This window comes from Agrilus planipennis, unplaced genomic scaffold, assembly GCF_000699045.2.
Source record: "Agrilus planipennis isolate EAB-ADULT unplaced genomic scaffold, Apla_2.0 scaffold50, whole genome shotgun sequence".
Taxonomy (NCBI): Eukaryota; Metazoa; Arthropoda; class Insecta; order Coleoptera; family Buprestidae; genus Agrilus; species Agrilus planipennis.
In genome coordinates, this window is record NW_020438881.1 from 1571935 (window position 1) to 1596094 (window position 24160).

Below are 24160 nucleotides of genomic sequence, written 5' to 3' on the forward strand. Positions count from 1 at the left end.
AAAACCTAGTAAAACCTAATTTCGAGATTGATTTTCCACCTTTTTTATAGAATCTATGTTTGAGTCCTATTCATCAATTCGTGTCAATCAAAATCCAGTTTCTTTTAATGTCCGTTTTTTCAAATAATACTTTCTTTCAGAATCAAAATCTTTTGTTTCGACTTCGAGAAAGGTTTCTCTTGTGCCTATGCGTAAAAATAGTGTTATGGATGACACTGTAATACATTTCAAGATTAAATGTGTACACAAATTGGTCAGGGTTGATAGCAAGAAGGCTGTCATTGAGTCATGTATTGTAATGTGCAGGTCCATCCAGGACTCAAACCGTTTAACTGTATTGCCCATAAATGTTTAAACTTTCACTCGGAAATGGGCCAAATGGAGAAATCATAGACTATTGTGCCTACCAGAGTCACCCCCCTTTGAAATGACCAATAAAGCTAGTCATCCATAATATTTAGGAAGGGACTTCTACACTCAACCCCCTTTATTTAAATATTACAGTTAATCTAAGTTGTAATTTTTTGTTTCTGAGACAACATACATAATGCAGAGACAACTCACATAATGCAGAGACAGCTCACATAATTAAAAGACAGTATGGAAATTTTCCAGGTTCAGGTAAACGGGTTCGATGTACAGTCCATATTGTAAATTAATATGTATAGTTGATGTAAGTGCAATACAAAGTTAAAAAGCAGATTAAACATCAATGTGTTCTTATTATCAATAACAAATAGCACTGCTACCCTAGACAAAATTTTCAGTCTCTCTCCAGTCTCTCAAGAGTCTTTCAGCGTCTCTAAGAGCGTCTCTCACAGTCTTTCATAGTCTCTTAGTAATTGCCTAGGTGTTTTTATAGATCTCTGACAGTCTCTGTAGGAGAGACGAACGATAAAATTGTTAATTCAGAGATTCGAGTCTCTCGTTCAGAGATTCGAGTCTCTCGTTCAGAGACTAGATACGAAATAAGGATCTCTCTATAAGCAGCTCGAGTCTCTCGTTCAGAGACGCTAAACAGTTTTTTTGACAGTCTCTCTCAGCGACACCAGAGAGACTCGATGAGAGACGGAGACTCGAGTCCCGCTTTGAGAGACTCTGAGAGACTGAACATTTCTATCTCTCGTAATCATTTTGGTACCGCTTTATTCTACACTAATAATAGTTAGCAGCAGTATATTGCCTGATACGAGCCTCTACATGGCTAACCTCATCTGAACAATCTATAGGACCTTCAAATGGATCCGCCTCTCCTTATCTGCAACTACTAGTATGCGGTTATATTATTTAGAAGCCTGTGTACATCTTTCTAATGATAAGAAACGTAAGCAAAATTGGATTTTAATTTAAAAATTGGGTAGTTTACCGTCCGCCTCTATCGGTAGTTGTGCTGGATGAAGGTTCCTGGTTTCTTCCCTGTATAAATTTACGGATACTTAGTTTGTTAGGCCGAGGCGCAGTAGTGCCGCAAGAAGATAACCGAAGACGGATGGCGACAGTCGGGACGCCTGAACAAGAGAAATATTCCGTTCCAAAGTTTCTTTGTCTTTACTCCCGGGAACTGTATTTAATACCGATAGAGGGTTTCTCGTCTCACTCTTCCCATAAATTACGCGCTCGAGGCTGCCACGAAGTTGGGAAGATTTACGACACACGGGCGAATTTCATACTTTTTTCTTCTTACAATTTTCTGTTTATTGCAATTTCAACGAAAACATAACTTCGATTTGAATGAAAAAAAAAAATACGTGTAATTATACAACACGTTACTGAAGTGAAACTTCTTGAAACACACAAACATACCGGGACAGGGGTTAAGGAATTGGTTTAATGGTATTATTTGTACATTATGCTTCGCACGGGTGCAATGCTGATAGTAAATATACTATAGAATATCTTTATATACAACAATCACAGCTTTTTTGTCATTAGACAATACAAACCGGCCGGTACCGCCGCAACCGCTATGTCCCTGCATTTTAAGTCTGTAATATCTTCGAAAATACTCATTTAAATTATATGCTGTAAAGGGCCATATTGATCTATATTAAATGCACAATGTATTTAAAAGTACTTAGTTGGATAAGGAATAATGTTGTATTGCTTAAAACTGCTCCGTAAATAAGCCATTATTTCTCGTAAAAAGTAAAGGATAAAAAATGGTTATTGTGGGTTATCCCTAACAGATAGACATATACCATCACGGCCTTTTTGGTAGATCCTTTTAAGGTGTACAATACTGTAGTTTATTATTTTGATCTATCTCGTAGGGTTCAGCCAGTGTTTGCAATGTAAGCGCAAAAAATGTGTTTATTTACGACATCACATTACAAACGTCTAAAATTATCAGTGTTTCTCTACTATATTATGCATGTATTATACATATAAACCTTCCTCTTGAATTACTCTATCTATTAAAAAAAAAACGCATTAAAATTCGTTGCGTAGTTTTAAAGATATAAGCACACATAGAGACAGACAGCGGGAGAAATGCGTTGCATGATTTCGTTACATAGCAATTCGCATGAAACGAACTTACCCTACCGTGCGTAAAGAAGTTTTACCTCAAAAAGTCTAATAGAAAACGAACAGAGAAGAGTAGCATCATACAATATTGATTTATTTGCTTAAATTTATGAAGAAAAATCTTTGAATTGGAAATATTGTATGAATTACACTTAATTTTTTTTGCTAACAAAGAGTAGTGTCTTTTTGAGTTATCGCGGTTCACGCAAGAGGCGGCAACCTACTGCTTCATCCAACACGAATTGTTCGATGTAGAATCACCAAGGGACCCGGTTTCGTTTCTCCTTCGCACCCCAGCTTCCTCCTTTTTCGGACGCTACGTATACGCCGGTGTCTGACACGTTTCTCGCTCAGATTAATGGCTCCCAGAGACTCATCTATAATTCCTCCGATCTATTCCTCCCGACCGTGAAAGCAATTCAGGCATCTCTTCTGCCTTGCAGCCCTGCCTACCCCGCAAACATCCACCTTCGCCCTCTTTCTTTCTTACTTTCTCTTTCTCTATCCATTACAAGTTACCTACTACAACCCCGTGTAACGAATTCCGTAAAAAAGCAGAATTCGTCCATGGAAAGAAACTCCTGCGTAATTTTTATCATTTATAATACGAACATAACTTCAGCAAGGCAATATCATTAATATTGATTGAATTGGCAATGACGAAATAGTAAATCTCTTATAGTTAGCATATAATTTGATATTTAGTAGGTATCAAATTCAGCACGTACTCTGTAACAATGCAACTTTTTCTCATAAATACAACCAACACAACAAATATGTGTACGGATTTTTTTAAATGTATAATTGCCTTTATAATACCACATTTTATGATAATTACCTGACTCTTGTGATTTATAATACCAATATAAAAAATAAAGCGCAAATTAAACTAATTATTTTCCCTAGATACTTACATACGTATAAAAACATTAAATTTATGATAACATTGAAACATTTTAGCATGTTTATGGAATCCGATAGACGTTTCTTGTTTATTAAACTTTTAACAATATTTCTTTCATCAGTGATTGCGGTTGTACAATAATAAAAACGTTTCCAGCTATAAACACGTTCTTTTAAGATTGCAGATAACCAAAAAGAAATCGGCTGAAACGGAACATTAGTCCGAGGGAAAATTTCCCTGAGCCATATTTACAAATGTATCAGCGAAAAACAAAAGAAACAACAACGCCGTAAGAAAAAGGCGATGCATACAGCGATCTGGACGCATTAGCAAGTCTATCGTGGTCGTTTCTTTTAGAAATTCTCACGACATTGCGCCAATAAAATAGTGCAGCTCATACGTATGTAGGTACTTACATTAGACGTGGCGAATGAATTATAGAGGTAGTACGACTTGTCCGGCAAATGATATTGTCAAGAAGGAATTCTCGCGAACACGCAACGTGTTCTCTTTTCTTTTTTCCCGAGGCAAAGGGAAGAGAGGAGAGGATGACGGAAAGGAAAAAAAAAAACAATCCGTGCCACATAACTCACCACGTTGGACAACTATCGGCCATTATGATGAGTTGTTGGGGACGACCGTATAAAGGCGGGAATCGAAGCAGGCAGGTATTCCGTATGCTACAGGTCACATATCCACAACGCGCCGTTTTCATACTGGAATCGTTTAAGCTTTCTTTTCCATACCCAACTAGACTTTTGCGTTTGTCGTTTGCAATTCAACGACCACTTAAATTAAATAGACCAGCAAATATGCTGCCGATTTGCTTTTTACTCACCAACGGTGAACTTATCGTAAGTAAAACTAACCTGAAACAAAAGAAAAACGAATTAGCATAAAGAATAAATACAAATACCAACTTTGTATACATAATTTAAATGAGATTGTTAGATTTCAAAACCTAATAGTACTTTTTGGTTCACTTAAGAAATTTCATTTCAAATACTGCAACTAAAGAATCCCTAAGTCCTTATAAGTTTAAATCTCAGTGACGGCCCGAGGGTCATACACATTTACACATGCGAGGTCAAATTAAAAAAAAGCACACGTAAGACCTAGTAAAACCTAAGTTCGAAGTTAATTTTCCATCTTATTTATAGAATCTATCTGTAGGACCTTAAGATCGATCTTTCCTTCTGTACAACTAGTACCTAGTATGCGATTGTATCGGGTTGTTCGGAAAGTCATTTCGTTTTTTCCCGACAGAGGATTTAATTGTATTCTTTTGCACCCAACTTCACATTTTAGCCGTACAATTTTTATATGCTTTGAGAGTTCATACAGCAAGGCTTGTGTGTGAAAAATTCCAATTAATTCTACGCAGTAGTTTTTGGTTGGTGCCCTTTTAAATATGGAGAGCGATAAGCAGCATTTTCGACATATCTTACTGTTTTACTACAGAAAGGGTAAAAATGCTGTTCAAGTCAGAAACAAATTGACTGATGTGTATGGAGAAGGTGAGTTGACAGTACGCCAGTGCCAGAACTGGTTCGCTAAATTTAGATCCGGCAATTTTGATGTCGAAGATGCACCACGTTCGGGAAGGCCGGTTGAAGCTGATAAAGACGCGATAAAGGCATTAGTTGATGTGAACCGGCGAATAACAACACGTGAGATCGGATTGAGGTTAAATTTAACAAATTCAACAGTTTATGACCACTTGAAAGGCCTGGGATTATCCTCGAAGCTCGATGTATGGGTTCCCCATGTTCTCACAGAGAGAAATCTGTGTCGCCGCATTGACGTCTGCGATTCGCTTCTCAAACGTCACGAAAATGATCCGTTTTTGAAGCGCATCATCACTGGAGACGAAAAATGGGTTGTATACAATAACGTCAAACGCAAGAGGTCATGGAGCAAAAAAAGATGAACCGACTGAAACCATTTCCAAAGCCGATATTCACCAAAAGAAGGTGATGCTGTCTGTTTGGTGGGATTTTAAAGGAATCGTTTTTTTTGAGCTTTTACCGGATAACACAACGATTAATTCGGAAGTCTACTGTCATCAGCAGCTGGACAAACTGAATGATGCACTTCAACAGAAAATGTCAGAACTAATCAACAGGAAAGGTGTAGTGTTTCACCAAGACAACGCGAGACCTCACACAAGTTTGGTCACTCGCCAAAAGCTTTTACAGCTTGAATGGGATACAATGCTACCCCCACCATATTCTCCAGACCTGGCACCATCGGATTATTATTTGTTCCGATCACTCCAAAATTTTTTAGACGGTAAAACCTTCACCTCAAATGAGGAGGTCAAAAACCTCCTCGATCAGTTTTTTGCCAGCAAAGACCAAAAATTTTATGAGCGTGGAATTATGCTACTACCAGAAAGATGGCAAAAGGTGTTAGACCAGAACGGTCAATATATAATTTAATAAAGTATTTGTTTATTATACGAAAACTGTCTTTCATTTCCACAAAAAAAAACGAAATGACTTTCCGAACAACCCTATATTATTTAAAAGCAAACGTACATCTTTCTGATGATAAGAATTGTAAGCAAAATTGTATTTTAATTTAAAAATACAAATACAAATACCAACTTCGTATACGTATTAGTATACGAATTGATATGAGGCCTACCTTTATATATTTAAAGGACGTGACTACGACAACACTCATTTCATTAATCTTGTCTTTTTTTACCACAGTCCTTATCGAAGCTTAGCCGAAAGTTGCGGTAGGAAAAGACAACACGTCTTGACTTACAAAATGAATTATTCCTTTTAGTTAACTGCATAAATAATTACCCAAGTGAAGGTACATCGCATATTAAAATACAGGTAAGTACAGTAAGTAGGTAGATCAGAAGCTACAATAAGGTTACACTAGTCCTGGGCGATAACTGATTTTAGTTATGTATTATCGATATATCGATAAATCGATAAAATTATTAATAACTATCGATATATATATATAAATCGAAGTATAATTAAAAAGTGTAGGTATATCTACAAATGTCGACATATCGACATGTTTCGACAGATTAATAAATTTGATTACGATGTTCTTGAGAACTAGAATGGATAAATTGCATGTAAACTGAAGTCTTTTAACTAAAAATCGTTCGTATACACTTTCATTTCTTGCTTCTTGGAAAAAATCATTCAAAACACAATATATTTTAGTACTTACTGTTTTATTATTTTTTTTAATTGAATTTTAAAAATTTCTAACGCGTATAGGTACAAACTTGAATTTCTATCTAGTGGAAAAAATTCATTCATGCAATTCGTAGTAGTTATTAAAGTGGGAATCTAAATTGAAAGTGCCACTTTTTTCATTGTTTAACTAGTCCTCTCGAACGTCTCAAAGAACACACTTCTGTTAAAAAATTAACACGTGTTTGTACCATGTTGATACGATTTCATTGTAACCAACCTTCAATTCGATAAAAGTGCCGATAAATGAATACCAATATTGCCAATTTTCAGGGATTTACTAGAATATCGGCCCATAAATAAGCCTGAGACTTATAAACTCAGCGTTAACTACTAAAAAATGTGAAAGTTAATATGGTCAATTGAATATAACAAATTAAACATCCTCCAAAACTTAGATTTCTTCAGCCTGCAATGGTCAATTGGATTGTCAAACGATTTAGTGATTAGTGTTTCATAGTATTCTACCTTTTTCTGTATATTAATATTTAAATCATGAATGTAGTAGTATGCAAAACTGAACAACATATTTATCTTCAAATATTCCGATTTTTACCTGTTTTCATTTTTGAACCAAACAGAAATACGTTCTTTAAATCAAACAAAATAACATTTTTTACCTGATTTTATGACCATTTGAACCCTCAGCCTTGACTTCCTAAATATTCTTAACGGCAGATTCTAAGAATTTTACCCCCATTAGAGATTTTTGTCATCATAGCAAAGGAGAAAGTCGGAGTACCCGTTTTTACCAGTGAGTTAGTATTTTTTAGTGGAGACAGTACCAACCAACTGTTACCGCTAAATTAATTTTGGTATATAGTTTCGTATATATTATATTAAATAAATAGCGATTGTCTTTAATTAGAGACATCACATTCGGAAATTATTGAAGTAACTCAATTACCAAGTAATATAATAATTTCAATAATTTACGAAGAAAATGTATGAAATAAGTCTTCAAATTTTCCTTTTGAGGTATAAGACCGTGAGTGTATGACCAAGTGGCGCCTTTCAGACAAAGGACTATTTCGATTGTAACATTCAAAAATGAAATATGTCCTTACGGAATATCTCGCGATCGGTGTAAAGTTAAAACGCATTGATTTCGCATTAGTTTAGCATCCGATCGCCATTCTTAGCATGTTTACAAAGTTGTAGTGACATTTTTAGTACAACTTATAGCGCTTTCAAACCCGGATGGACTCCTAAGTTTTGAACGCTACATTTAACGTGCCGTTACCAAGTAGAACATCAGGAATTTTCCTATTTTACATATGTATGCAGGTAGGTGGGGATACCTATCACTGACTTGAAGATTTTGATGTCAGATTCAGGCAATAACATCTACTGTATAACAAGCGGATTTCATGTGAAAGCATCTTATACTTATATATTTTATTAGCACCTGAACTTTAAGAAAGTTTCTGTAGGTACATTAAAGATTATGGGCCTTCTGTAACGTATAGCTTGTACTTAACGGACCTTTTGAATTTTCAATATATACACATATGTATGTTTATTCTAAAGATACACCGGATAGTGATTTTATCGGGAATCGGGTGCCCGGCGCCAGTAAAAAGCATATAATATTTACTAACAAATGCTATTGTATATTAAAATTGAAATACTTCTTTTCATTGAAAAGCAACATACGGATGCTTGAATAATAATGTAAATTTAAGTACCAACTACGTTTAAGATTTAATTTAATTTTTTAAATTTTATCTGGTTTATATTACTAACCTTGTGATTTTAAATATATTTAATATTCTACGCTGTAATATAAAAATTTAATAAAGTAAAATTCACTTCTGAAATCTGAGGAAATCTGTTGTGCAATTAGTCACTTATTATAATCTTTTGTGCAAAGCTAATTTCTTTAATAGTGTCTCTATGCTTTGTAGGCAACCTTCGAAAATTTCCTATTTCATTTATTACAGTGATTTTAGTTACACACTTGGGTTTCGCGAAGAATATAATTTACTTTTTTATTATTATCATCTATAAGCTGGACAAATATACAGGGTAGTCCACTAAGCGCGCTTTGTTCTCTGGCTGTCTTGCCGTGGAAACTGGAAGAAAATGTTTCCAATAAATAATGTCCCTGACCGAATGATCCATCTGCGGAAAATAATTTCGGAGATGGCAGACTTCCGGGTATACCGGAAGTATACATTAGCTGCCTTATTTTAAATGGAACACTCAGTACATTATTACATTTTGGAATTCAACACAGATCTTAATGTGCAGTTTGTTAAGCATAGTTTTTGCCTGCGCGATACCTTTTTGAAGTTATTTAGTAATTTCTAGAAAATTTGACGTTCGTGGTACTTTACAAAAATTTTAATATTTCGGCAATTATACTCGATTAAAAGATGCGGCTGTCCCTGTTGAAAAGAGCATGGAACTTACTTGGCTTTTCATCTAAAAATTTCTTTCAAAGCACATTAAATCATTACACTGTCAATTCTGTCATGTTTATTCGAATTATTGATAAAATTACTTAAAACCAACACAACACAAACAATTAATGTCAAAAAAGATTGCTGTGAGTGACTTCACGAGCAGAATTTTCTCAAAATGGTTTATTGCCGAAGTGAATAAAATTCCGACATAAACAACACCGGGAACAAACTTTATTTACAATGAATTATTACCGTTGTTGTTGTAAACCTTTCATTTTCATATTTAATAATTCATGAGGTATTGATATTTGAAACATTTAAAATTAGAACATTGCTAGTGTAATGATTTAATGTGCTTTGAAAGAAATTTTTAGATGTAAAGTCAAGTGCGTTCCAAGCTCTTTTCAACAGTGACAGTCGCATCTTTTAATCGAGTGTAATTGCCGAGATATTAAAATTTTTGTAAGGTACTACAAACGTCAAATTTTCTAGAAATTACTAAATAACTCCGCGCAGGCAAAAACTATGTTTAACAAAGTGGATATTAAAATCGATGCTGAATTCAAAAATTTAATAATATCCAAGGTGTTCCATTTAAAATAAGGCAACTGATGTATACTTCTGGTATACCCGGATGTCCGCCCATCTCTGGAATTATTTTCCGCAAATGGATCATTTGACCAGGGACATTTTTTATTGGAAACATCTTCCTCCAATTTCAACGGCAAGATCGCCAGAGAGCAAGGCGCGCTAAATCGACTACCCTGTACATTGTATACGTTTGTCTACAAGTCTTTTATAGGGATATAGGTGATCTTAAAATATAACTAATCTTTCGAAAAATTTAGATTACCTAATTTTTAAAGGATGCATTATATTATGAGAAATCAAAGTATATACAACTGCATAAATACACATATTTACAATGTACACTCATATAATTTATTCATGTAGGTAAATATTCATATAAATACGTGTGCATTTTATGTACTNGTGCAATTTCCAAGTTTTTAAATTACGATAAAATGATAAGTATTGACACAATATGTGATTGGGCTGACACAAAGCCTCGGAAAGGAAATTTCGTTATAGGTGATCTTAAAATATAACTAATCTTTCGAAAAATTTAGATTACCTAATTTTTAAAGGATGCATTATATTATGAGAAATCAAAGTATATACAACTGCATAAATACACATATTTACAATGTACACTCATATAATTTATTCATGTAGGTAAATATTCATATAAATACGTGTGCATTTTATGTACTTTCTGCGACGGAATTGTTTGACGACATAAATTCTGTCATGTAAAAGTCGCTTTTCGCTTACATATATGTACGTATACATTTTGTATATCCACCTATACTCAAACACTGTGAAATTTCAAGGGATTTGAATATGCATGATGCAGATTAATTCGCCTTTTAGCGAAAGCCGCATATTTACGGACACACTTTGCATATATGAGCCGCAAACGCAAAACGTTCATTTATCGTTAGAATAAACACAAATATGAAATACGTGTTACACGTGTGCATTATTAATAAACTTCAATCGGATAGCAAACAGTGGAAAAGAGTAAAATCGGAAAAGAGAAAGCAGATTTATAAGCAGAATAGGAGTTGGAGGAGTTGCAAGAAGAAAGAGAAGAAAGAATAAGAAAATTAAGATATGCAAACAATTACTTAAGATATGGAGACAAGTAGAAATTTCGGAATAAAAAGGAAGAAAATGAAGTACATAAGAATGATTCAGATGCAAGATTCAGAACAGAAAATGAATGCATGGAAGGGAAGTAGACATTGAATAGAGCTAGAAAATGTCATAAAACTTTGCAGATTATGTGAAACGAATATGGAATCGCCAGAACACGTGATGCCATTATGCGAAATATCATGGACGAACAAAAGCGTGGAGAAAGTAATAGCCGGGATCAGAAAAGAGATTTGGATAGATGAAGAGGTTATTGGTACTGAGAGGACAGCAGTTGGATAAGAAATACACATAAATAAAAAATGCACACCATGTATTCCGGAGGGAAGCCATTACTTTAAATATATAGGGAAAAACTTCAACCTTAACTTTCTCAACTTGCGCTTACTGTTTATTTAGTAAGGGGTTTCAAACAGCATGCGCGGGATTTGTATATTGTTTTGCATTAAAATAAAACAAAAAAACAGAAATCGTCGTGGTTGTTAAAAGTAGAGCAAAATTTTTTGCTGAACAGCGGCTTCAGTAGATTTTGGGGCTTTGGTAAATTTAATTGAACCCAAAATTGCGAAGGAAAGTATTCCTGTAATGAGAGAGATTAGTTACTCAAGATATATAAAATTTGATTTGTTGAAGCTATTTAACATTATTCAGATTTTTAGGTTGAGATATCAAAATCTTGATGTGCTAATACAATTATGAGTTCAGATTTGAATTCAGCAACTAAAACTATATCGGAAAACAATTGCTCTCATAGTTGTTTTTGTAGATTTTCTCCACGTAATAGTACTCTCAAAACTGCCATAATTCTAAATCTCCTGATATTTCAAATTATAAGTACCTACTGAAATAATATCTGTGCTGTTAGTTTCCCTGATTCATGGTGACCTTAGTAGCAAAATTGAAGCTTCAATTTCAAATTGTTGGTTAAATTACGCTGGTCAACATGAATCAGGGAAACTAACATCACAGATATTATTTCAGGTATCTATTATTTGAAATACTCACTACGAATCTTGTCTCAGAATTACTACAATGTATCAGGACATTTTAAAATTATAGCAGTTTTGGGAGTACTATTACGTGGAGGAAAAACTACAAAAACAACTAAGAGAGCAATTGTTTTCCGATGTAGTTTTCGCTGTTGAATTCAAATCTGACCTCATAATTGTACTAGCACATTAAGATTTTGATATCTCAACCTTAAAATCCGAATAAAGGTAAAATCCTGCTTTACAATATTTATTAATATTCAGGAAACTTGTAGATCTTTATATAATCGCAATTTGGGTAGTGTTTATCGCAGTTGTCTTTCTTTATTATAGAAACGCTTCATAAATTGATTTCTTTCTGTTAGTATGGTCTGGCATTTTTCCTTCTCAGAATACTAGTTATTTATTAAGTATCGCATAAAGGTAAATGTTACTTTATATGAGCAATAGGAGTTCAGTACCGTTTTCTAATAATGATAATTTAGGTAAATGTTACTATATGACTACCGATTATTGACATTAGTTTAGCAATCTCTTCGTTTGCAGAAACAATGCAGTATTCTGCATCTCTGATTTCTTCTAGGGATATTCGAATACAGTCAACCCTGGGTTAGCGAGAATTCAAGGGACCCGAATATTGTTCTCACATAGTTAGAGTTTTCTCATTAATAGAGGTTAATAAAAATCGAAAATGAACATGGTGCTAGAGCGTTAAGAAATAGGTAATACCTACATAAGTATATACACATTTGGCTATAACTAATGACTTATTTTATTTATTTAAACAAGTCAGTTAATTTTTTCTGAGTATCCTTTTTACAATTTTGAATGTTTTTCAATTTCATAAATTTTATCAAAAAAAAAATCACTTTAATTTTTCGATTCAACCTTGAGAGGGAACAACGTCAAACGTACTTTCTCCAAATGTTTAGTAATTGTAAATAGACTCGCTTACAGAGGTCTAGAAGTCCAGGAGGTAAAAATGATGAGATCTGATTATTTTTGTCGCTTATTGGGATCCGTCAAATGGGAGGAGCCTAAAAACATGGCGCCGATTAGGGAAAATTTATCGTAGTTCCTATAGTGTACCGTGCAATTTCCAAGTTTTTAAATTACGATAAAATGATAAGTATTGACACAATATGTGATTGGGCTGACACAAAGCCTCGGAAAGGAAATTTCGTTGAAGGTGAGCGTGTCTTTAATGCCAATCACATTATAAAATTCGGAAATAACAAATCCGGAAGCTAGCTTTCAAATTCTGTCAAGTTTACTGCCTATTTTTTTACAAACTTCGGATTTAAAAAGTGATTCACGTTATATAATTGGTGAGGTAATTTGGGTGATTTAAGCAATATCATATCAATGACTTGCACGTGCAAAGCCGATTTAAGAGATCGTTGGAAACACATTATTGCAACTTTGTTGTATTGCAGCAGGTAGGTTCTTAACCTCAAAATACTTATATCGTATCATTAGAATTGTGTTAAATCAATTACACAGGAATAAATAATTTCTAACTTTATAATTTTAGTATGATTCTAGTTTTAAATATTAAGGTTATTGGCTGATGGTAAATACTTGCTGAAATATACATAATCATGTGCATTAAGATGACGTGAACAAATTTTTATTCCGGAATTCACTTCTTTGATACCTACTGCTTTCATCCAAGCTTCTATTAGTTTACTTTTTTCTCTAATTCTCCGAATAAATTTTTTACATATATAAAACGGTTAGTTTTTATTGGAAAGTAGTTAATGTAGCTGAAGAGTGAAGATCTATGTCTGAAGTGCTATTGCAGCTTTTCACTGAACATATTAACTTTTTATTTGATTTAACTTTAGAAGAAAACTTCGTCGACTTTTTTTACTTCTTTAACGTGTTTTATTATTTATGTATACCATTCCCTAGGATATTTATCCCTCATTTTAGTTACGAGTTTTGCTACCAGGTGATGTATGCCCATTTGACGGATCCCAATAGAGTTTTCTCACTTATCCAGTTTTCGCTTATCTTTAATTCTCTCTAATCTCAATTACTTTAGTATTTTTTTACACCGCTGCATATTTCATTTAATTTGGTAATGACGTTTGCCCAAAATTAAAAGGCATTCACTTTTTATTTCAATTATAACGGAAGTTTCACTTGTAATTTTTTAAAAATTAATTTAACGAAAATTTAGGCCGTTAATTTCTTTCGTCCCATTCGCCACAAACTCTATGACAAATGGCTGGCAGAAAAAAGAATGAATATTCATTTTGTTTTGAACAAAACACGCGATTACATACATTACGAATGCAAAAATCGTAATTCTTTCTGAATCATTCGGTCCGTCCTACAAATTCCAATCTTTATTGCCGCTACCATTTTGTCGAAAAGTTTTATGACTAAACGAAGAACGGTCGTAAATCTAGTAAATAGTTAATGTTCTGAAATTGTGAATTAAAAAAACGCCATCTATTAAAGTGCTATAAAAATTTATGGCCTTTAATTATTATTTATGGTACGATTTTTCCATTAAAAATATTTTTTTTTATTCCTATTTAGAAAACGGCAAATTCCTTTTACAGAGAAAATAATTCATTTGTTTACTTAATCGTCTGGAGAATCAGTACTTCAGTTAATAATATTCTGTATTCTGTTAATAAATTAACATTTGTTTACTTGAGGAAATTATTACAAAAAAAATTAACAATTATTGTATTAGTAAATATGATTGTAAATGTAAAACATAAACATTGCTAGTAAGGAGTTTACTAGTGGTATCAGTAATTTTTTTGGTATTGTGTGGCAACCCTGTTGAGCATGGGTTCAATTAGAAAAAGTTTCCTGAATGTAAATATATGGACCAAGTAAAAGCTCGCGGGTATATTTTAATTAATGTTTTTATTATCTTACAATTAAATTGACTCCGTTGATAGATTATATTCAAAATTTGAAGGAGAAAACATTTGAATATTGCCGCCATTTTTTGCATGGTGCCATTATCTCGTCATTCTGAGTAACTTTATTCTACAACTTTTTTAGTTAGGCTAATTATGAAGTGTTGCTATTTGCTATTTAAAACACCAATCCTATGACGTATTGAACGCATTTAAATGTCAATATTATTTGATCATAGGAGCGCAAATCCCACAAAAATTATAATCATAATAAAATGGTTCACACAAGAACGCAGATATATTTTCATTTTCTGTACAGGTGACACGGCTGCTCCACGTGTTTCGGGATACGCGCCAAGAAAGTGGTCCGTCAACCACACGACATTCCCTTCTCAAATCTAAATAACCTTTTAAAATATGATTCTCGTGGTGTACGCCTTGGTTTGTAGTATTTTCATGTACGCAAATGCACCATATCAGCCATAACAAACACAACACTGGGACCACACTACTAAACATTACTTATACAAGTCCTTTTAGATAGATAACGCAAAAACGGATAATGCCTAGTTCCCTCCCATATACCTGTTTTTAATTAGGGTTAAAATTTTCGGTATATCGAATTCCCTCCTAATTATACATCAATTGCCTCCCAGCGGCTAAAACTAATAAAGTTTTTCTAGATGATTGCACCAAAAAGCTAGACGCACACGAATTTCCAAACATTGAATTTGTTAAGGTAGTGGGAAATCATTTTAAAATTAAATAAATAAACATTTCATAACTGATATGTGTTTTCTTTCTGAAATTATTTTATCTTTAATTTACTGAAGTACTGAAGTGCACTATAAATATATATTTATTTTCGATAAATAAAATCGGTAAGTAGTCGTTAACTTAATTATCGGAGTTGATATGAACGGGAGGGAACTCGGCTAGTCACCCGGGAGGGAATTCGACTATCTATATTTTAACCAAAACTACCTGCGGGATGGAATTCGGCATCACCGGCAAAAACAAGTCCTACAAATACATAATTTTTTACGTTACAAGCTGTGTGATGCCTAAATTTCTTTTTTTAGAAGCAAATCCTTTAGTTTTTGAGCAGATGTTTCTTTTTATAAATATAAATTATGTAAAACCTTTTACTTTAAAGCAAACCCTCGAAGTAAAACCCTTTCTTTCGTTTCTTTACGCATACCTTGAAAGAATTGCTTCAATTTTTGGAAGCAAAAGGTAAGGCTTCTTTATATAAATACCACATAATGTCTTTCACGTGAAATATTAGCACCAGGCAAATAATTTACATTTTTTAGAGGCTAGGTATTAACTCGTAATATGCATTATACAACAATATGTTTTGTGTTAGTTTCTTGAATTCGTAAAATCTAAAACGTGGAAATGTATGGCATATAAAACGTAGTATAGGTAGGCACCATTCGGCGAACAAAACAGCCTATAAAATGGTAGGCTAATTTACCTATAGAGCTTAGCGCTATTGTTTCTCCGCGAAAGAAGATATTCAAGATAAACACGCTCTCGATACGTACGCAAATCTGATTGTATGTGGGGGCGGTTATTGTTATACAAAGACGGAAAACAAAACGCAGGCCAATAGTGTATTAGAAGGTATCCGGTGTATTGTGCCCACACGATGTGACCGACGCCGGGTACGGTTACCAAATACAGAAGGGAACATCTTGTATTAATGAGGCGATGGTATTGTGCGAATTCAAACCGTGCTCGATTTTGTGTATGTTTATGGCGATGTGCCACCGACCACAAAGAAAGACGATTGGCCAAGAAGCCAGTTTATTACTAAATACTAGAGATGCCCCGTACATAGGGTAAGGATGCCGAATGTGACATATCATTTTTATTTTTAGTCATAAAACATAAATTATTGCACTAATCACTATGAAAGTTTCAATATTCGATAAGGTATTTAATGAAGTTTGTTTATGAGAGATCGTTTAGTTCTAAGTATAATATATTTTTTACTATACCAAGAAATATTAAAAAGTTCAGAAATTACGTCTCAGGCAAATGGTCTCCTATTATGAGTTACTAAGGGTTGCTAATATGAGATAGTATTTCATTTAGGGTTTGAGTATAAATTAAGAAAAAAAGGAAAGAAATCAATTTAAATTAAACTTTTTATTAGCTATATTCTATAATTAACAACATCATACTCCTAGAAAATACCACAAATGGCGCGGTAAACGCCATCTGTAGTACGATGCTACATTTTAGGATTACGTATGCTCCAACAAGGTCCATTTAAATATATGGATATCTACTTGCTGAAACGAATCTCGGCGTAGCGAACCTCAACGTGATAGGCACTTTACCATATTCGAATAAAATAATTCGAAGTGGTCTGTATTCTGTCGAAACTGTCAGACGCGGATCGCGATTTCGATCTTCTTGGATCTCATCAACGCGTCGCAGACAGCTCCGACAGAACACAGACCAACTTTTACCTGCTGTCTTAACAGCTCGTTTTAGAAAATACCCCAAATAGTGCGGTAAACGCCATCTGTAGTACGATGCTACATTTACGTATGCTCCAATAAGGTCCATTTAAATATATGGATATCTACTATCTATTTTCTAAAACGCGCTGTTAAGACAGCATGTAAAAGTTGGTCTGTGTTCTGTCGGACCTGTCAGCGACGCGCTGATGATATCCAAAAAGAACGAAATCGCGATCCGCGTCTGGCAGTTTCGACAGAATACAGACCACTTCGAATTATTTAAATCATACTCCTAAGTAAATAGGTCTAGGTACCACTTAATATATGTATGTAACGTGCATAGATATAATTTATATTACACTCATCATTATCACATTGATTTTCAAATGGCACTATTATTTCGTTTTGATCGACGCTTTCTAGAAAAAAGGACTTTTCGAATAGTTATATTTCTATATATCCTATTATCAGATGTCTGATTTTAGGAGCACCCGCGTGTCTCATATTAGGAAAACATCTACATTTAACAAAATGGCACGCATTTGTTAGTAAAGAAAATGCAACAAAACTGCAAATGTATCGTAAAATTCATGATTTAATTAATACAATGACTGTAAATTAAAATCATTTAGTGTAATTAATACAGTTGTAGCAGTGCTTGAAAAAGTTTGATGACAAAAATTTGGTTTTGGGATTTTGTGAAAACCCGCGCGTATACAACCTAACTTCACCTCGGACTGGGAAGCACTAACAGACGTTTCGATTTTTTACCACGTGGCTTCTAGCGACAGTAGCGCCAAATGTCTGTTGCGATTAGTTTCGCCAAAACCTAACTTTCTCATCTTATATTCGGCATCCTTACCCTATACAGTGATTTTTCCAAAAGTTTTTACTCCAAAATATCGTAGTGTCTTCTACACAATTCGCCTTTGTTTGGCTATACTCTCCGCGGTAATTACTAGCACATTGGCATTTACTTTGACTTTTAACATTTAGTTCCCTTAAAAGTAAATATATCAAAGTAAATGCTTGTATTTATGTGCAAATATAATACAAGTAAACTGTATATCTTTGAAAATTTAACTTTAACTTAATGTGGGCCTGATGTGAACTACAATTTAAACATACCGATTATATCCATGCCTGTACAGAAATATCGACAAAATTTTTAATAATTTTAGTTGACTTCTAATAAAAAAAAGGATTAAAGAACTGCACTAATAACCCTGTATAATTGGTATTCCATTTCCGACATTTGAGCAGCACTCAAGGCAAGTAAGACATCAGAAAAAAAATTAAAAAAAAAAACGGAAAACGAAGCCCGAAAACAAATAAAAATTGTAATGAGTTTGCCGGCCGTGAAAGCCTACGTTTATTTACGTTTGAAAATTATTTTAATTCCCATACCATGCTAAGGATCCCCACTCTAAAGTATTATCTGATTATCACTGAATTTTACTTTTTACGCAATCCAAAAAAATTTACATATAAAATGTACGTAATTACGTCATTTATTATTAATTACTACTACGGTCAATTCGTTAACCCCTGGGAGAAAAAATAAATTTAAAAATATCCCAGTTTTACCTAATACATTTAGCTCCATTTGAAATTGGCGCAATTGTATTCGAAAATGCGATAAACGAACTTTGTGTTTGGTACGAGAGGATTTCTGTGAGCGTGGCGGGATCGGGTGCGGGCCCGGGGGAAGATTAAACGTCGGCTCAAATGAATGGTCCATAAACAGTTCGGTCGAGAGCCTCTAAACTAAATATATGCGGTCGTAATTTTTGACGCCGGTTTGCGTCAAATTATTCCGGTGATAAAACAGGTGGCCGAAGCACCAGCAGTTCGATCTTCTGCGGTCGCGATTGCCCCGTTTCCGGGGGATATTACTGCGCTAATTGCCTCCGGACTATCGACTGACCGGGAAAAAACGTCCAGTCTTAGGTAAATGCTTCTCAATTTTCCACAGTTTAAACACGATAAAAGAATTAATGGGAGACCGCAAAAGGCTTTACTTTTTGTAAAGTAATAAAATGAGAATTATTATCCTGTTACAGGATAACCAGAAAAACTGATATAATTTTGCACTTTAAGATAAAAAAAGCTTGAATAGTTCTACTTAGATTAAAGTTACATTTTAACTAAATTAGTCTTCAACTAATAAGTATACCTATATACCTAACTCCTATTTTATGTTATATGAAATCGTATACTTCGTTCAGTTTCTGTAGCGATGTGACCTTCAGTTTGACCGGCGCAAAGTAGAAAAGAACAGCACTAGGCCAAAAAAGAAAGGAGACAACTCTCGGCCAAACTCTTAACCGGTGAGGAGCGTATAATCCGTACAGTACTGCACGGAAAAATTGACCATTTTATCCACTACAATTGCATTGCTCAAATGTGCTGTTATTGGTACCATTTACTACTGAAAATATCAACGAGATGTTTATTTATATTTGAAGACATATTAAAGGCTTTAACGCTTGTTTTCGACTCGCACTACTATTCATGATTGAACAAAACTTTTGGCAGGTACTGTATGAAAAAGTATGTTTAATGAACAAGAGTCGAAAGTATAATGAGCTTTTTTCTCCCTACCTATGATTTTGCCAGCGCGCATCCAAGACATTGGAAGGGGCACATCGCTAGAGAAAGTAAATGAAGTATACTTACACATCTTCGGTAATTATGATCTTTTTTCAACAGGCGGGCTGATGCCAAAGAACCTGACTCAATCTTTTTGGGTGCGTTGCAGGTACTATTACTTAATTATGCATTGAGCTATTAGTACTAGTTGCCCTGAAATATGATCGGGGGATTATTAATAACTCCCCTTCTAATTTAACTTATTGTTTTATCTGAAAGGGGTATGACAGAGGTTTTAACAAATCTGAGTACTATTTCGTATGCATCGAGGAATACTGATTTTTGAAGTTTATGCAGTTTCAATTCTGTTGGGTTGGCATGTAATAGTTTAACGCCTAATGATGAAGTTATTATTGGAGTAATTCGAACAATGTTCTGATACCACATTTATTTTATTTCTTGGGCTAAAAGTATATTATTTTTGAATTTTGTTATTGTGTCAACATCTATTAGATACACTGTATACGTTTCCTTTATAATTATTGTTTAGGTCTTTTACGATTAGTTGCTCTCTGTCTATAAATGCCTCAGTTTTGAATTTTTAAATGTTAACTACTAATTAATTGCGATATTGCACTTTTATATTAACGTAATTCGATTTTCCCAAACGTTTCTAGTTGAGGCATGAGTAACAGTACTGGTCAAATTAAATATGCAATAAAAGTTTTTAATAAAAATATTTATTATTGCAAAACCTGCACCAAAGTTTCGTCTCTAATTTAAGGCATTTTCAAGGCTGAAATATAAAGTGACGGTGTTAAGAATTTATTATATTATTATACACTAAAGCGGCAGAATTGGTACACAATAAAGAGTACTTATAAACTTACTAAATGTATTCTATTATTAAGAATCATAAAGGCTTTCTTTTGTGAACTTTAAGATTCTTAAAGCTACTTTATAAATTTTTATTTAGTTGCCGATTTTACTAAATAAGTACCTAATCACAACTAGGCCGGACAAACTTAAGATCTATTTTGGTCGTGAATATTTACCCTGATCTTAATAGGGATTTATATTGGACCTTGGTCAATTTATTAAGATTTACCGCGGCGAAGCCCTGTTTCCTCTTTCGATTTGGAGTTGGAGTTGGAACAAGTTCTCGGAGAGGCTTGGCATGCAACGGTGAAGACACAGGCGCGTCTTTCGCTGCAAAATTAAGAGGCGCGCGTGAAGAAGAAGGGAACCAACTAATTAGAAATACTTTTGTTTAATTGAGGTCGTTAATTTCCCGCCGAGCAAGCGAGGATTATTTCGGGCCGTTAAAATTTTTGGGGATCTGTTCCGAGTGGAGAAACAACTACGCCGTTTAATTGGTAAGACGCAAACTGTGACGCCACCTTCTGCCCCTTTAGAAGTTTGTATATCGATAAATTAGTAACATCACTCTCTACTATTACATAATATAGGTTAGAAACTCAAATAATCACTTTCTAAATTAATAGGAATTATTATAATTTATTCTTGAATGGTAACATAATAATGCGCTAATTGTTTTAAAAGCATTATTACGTTCAGTTCCTAACCTATTACATGAGTCATCAGGAACTAAAACATCACATATTCTCATTATCGATACAGTTCATAATGATGCTAATTTAACTTATTTGGTTTTAAGAGATCTCTAAAATTCAATGTTCCAGAGCAATTCTATTTCGTTCATAAAATGCGTTCACTAACAGGAGAAAAAGTGGGATATTGGTTAACGCGACGAAATGTGGTAAAAGGGAGGAGATCCAAGGAAACGTAACATTCACATACATGACATACTCTGATGTGTTGGGACATTTCTGAGACCAGATTCGAATTTAGCGTCAAAAGATATGATAGAAATGTCTACTCACTTTCTAATTTTACTTCACAATGTATTGAAACTCTTAAAAAAATTAGTTTTGAGATTGAGGTCTTTAAACCTTGACGTAGCATAGTAACTTTGAATCCAGAATTTCGGATTCAGCGTCGCTATTAATTATTACACCGGAAAATTGTTTGTTTATTGCTCTTAATTAATGCTTTGGAGAGATTGGGAAGGCTGGAAGAAAGAAATATAAAGAAAGAAATAGGAGCAACAAAATAGATCTAATAGAGTGAGCGAGGGTGCGTTGAAGATTTGAAAAACACAACAGGAGCAGAGGAGGAAGTGGTTTAAGGAGCGGAAAAACGGTAGGAGAATAGATAAGGAATAGATGCAGAGAAATAATAAGAAGAGAGGATTTAAGATATGTGATGAGTGGAAAGAAGATAATACGAAGGGAGTGACGGGGGGACTGGGTGCAAAAGGTATTTAAAAAGAGGGAAGGAAATAAGTGTAATGGCAAGATTTAAGACAAGGAATGAGAGTAGAGGATGTAAATATTGGACAAAGGAAGAAGACGATGTAGGATACGTGAAACGGAGGAAGAGAGCTTGAAACATGTGTTAGGAAGAATGTTACGGGTTGGTAAGGGAGGATAGAGATGGGCAGAGTTGTCTAAAGATTTTAAGGAATAGGAGGGCAAAGTAGAGCGTAGGGCAGGGAATTAGGTGAGCAAAAAAGTAGAGTAGGAACAGAGATAAGAAGTTGTGAATATTAATAGAAATTAGAACTTACTGTACAGCTGGCTAATTTTTTTCTCACGTTGTCACAAAAACGATCATGTGGATGTATAATTTGACATAATATTTAAATTTATTTTGGTGTTGGGGAAATTAGTGGACGTTTGTTTTATGTTTTTCTTTTTTCCTTCAAGTTTTTTATTACATGTAATAAAATTAGTTCATAAAGAGGAATTTTTTTTATTAGCTCGAGTTGATGTCTTATAGGAAGATTTTGGATTATTTTTTATTTTTGTATTTACCTAATAAAGATTATTAAATATTAATGTTTACTTATATTCATTATATATTTTCTATAAACATCAAATACAGCTTAATAACTATTATTGATTATCAGAACAAAAATCTTGGTATTTTAGCGTAACAAATCAGCTTTGACCTTTATGGTCATGGGTGTTCCGCATCCACTATTTAACGTCTCGTGGGTGTTGAAGCAATCAAGCACCCTCTTCAACACCCGATTTTGTTGATCTGTGTTACACCACGGTCTCTAGCTGTATTTGAATAAGTGTTTAACACTTTTCTCGAACCACGCTGTACAATCGCTGTGGCTTACAGGGTGTTTCTGTCCAATATTTAACCTTTACATCCAAAAAACGTTATTATGGTTCTCTGGGTGGTTCAAGAACACCTACATCGTTTTCGCCTAATACGGATAAACATCTAGAATTCCCTATAGTACATACAGTTTTACGAAAAGAAACAGTTCTGGTTGATTTTTCTCGTGGGGTAATTATCGAGCGTGAATTGCGGCCGCTCGGATACAACACCGCTGCGTTGTAATCCTTAACGGCTTATATGGTAATATGATGGCGACGTGTGCGTATTTCAGGTTTTCCTATTTGATTAACGAATGATAGCGCGCCATAAATCGCGACTAATAAAGCCATACACTCCAATATTGCTTTCCTCGACAACTACGTCCGCCGACCGTAAACATCGGCAGAGAACGGCGAGCGATTTCGAAGCAAGCGCGGCGCACCGCGCGACTCCGAGCAGCATCGAGCGACGACTTATAATGCATTCACTATTAGTGGGTATAGTATACATAAGAGCGCAAATTTACCTAAACGTGTCCGTGTGTACGTATGATATGTGCTCCTGTACCTCAGGTGTACTGTGTCATAATATCTGGCATGCAAATCGGACCTGTGCAGGTCAATTTGCAGAACAACTTCGCATTTATTTATACCCGGAAGAAATCGCTTAAAATATGCGCAAAACAGTACAGTATATAAAACGCTGATAATAGCGAAAATTATGTCTTAATCCGGGAAAATAACCACATTTGAAGAGAATGATTTCAACGCGAGTACCCATATACATAAACCGACGTAAAATAAAGAATAAAAGCGAATAAAGTGACTTACCAAAAGTGTTTTTAATCTACATGAAGTAGCAAAATATGAATCACAACCTAGAATCGAAAATACATTCATTAAATGAAACCTGTCTTTCAATATATAAATAAAACTACTAACTCGTTAAAGCTAAAAAAGTTAAATATCATGTATCTGCAATTTAATTTAAATTTTATTATCTAGGTTTTGTGACTTCTTTTAAAATGCCTGATAAATAATTTAAATTTCACTTACTCATAAATTAAACAGCAAAAAACTAAAACAATTGTATTTTATTAATTACACTTGTTTATTTAGTTTAAAAATAAAAGAACATTTCAAAACTAATATTACGCTTTCATCCTAACCTAATAATTATCCAAGCAAAGAATATATTTTATGTAGTTACCTACCACGTTTTAAAACGGATTAAGAATA

General features: G+C 34.1%; 1 long non-coding RNA gene across 4 annotated transcripts in view; it reads right to left on the reverse strand.

Annotated features, from left to right (window-relative positions):
• The window catches only part of LOC108734874, a 42767-nt gene extending 18961 nt beyond the window's left edge, over window positions 1-23806 (reverse strand). For 3 of the 4 annotated variants that reach the window (XR_001937459.1, XR_001937460.1, XR_001937458.2), the window contains exons 1-2: window positions 23753-23806; window positions 4024-4299 (exon numbers count right to left, since the gene is read on the reverse strand). This is a non-coding gene — a long non-coding RNA (uncharacterized LOC108734874). Of the gene's footprint in view, window positions 1-2375; window positions 2412-4023; window positions 4300-23752 lie in introns of those variants that run through there. The other variant, XR_001937461.1, reaches the window with a different exon arrangement.
• Window positions 23807-24160: the final 354 nt, after the last annotated feature.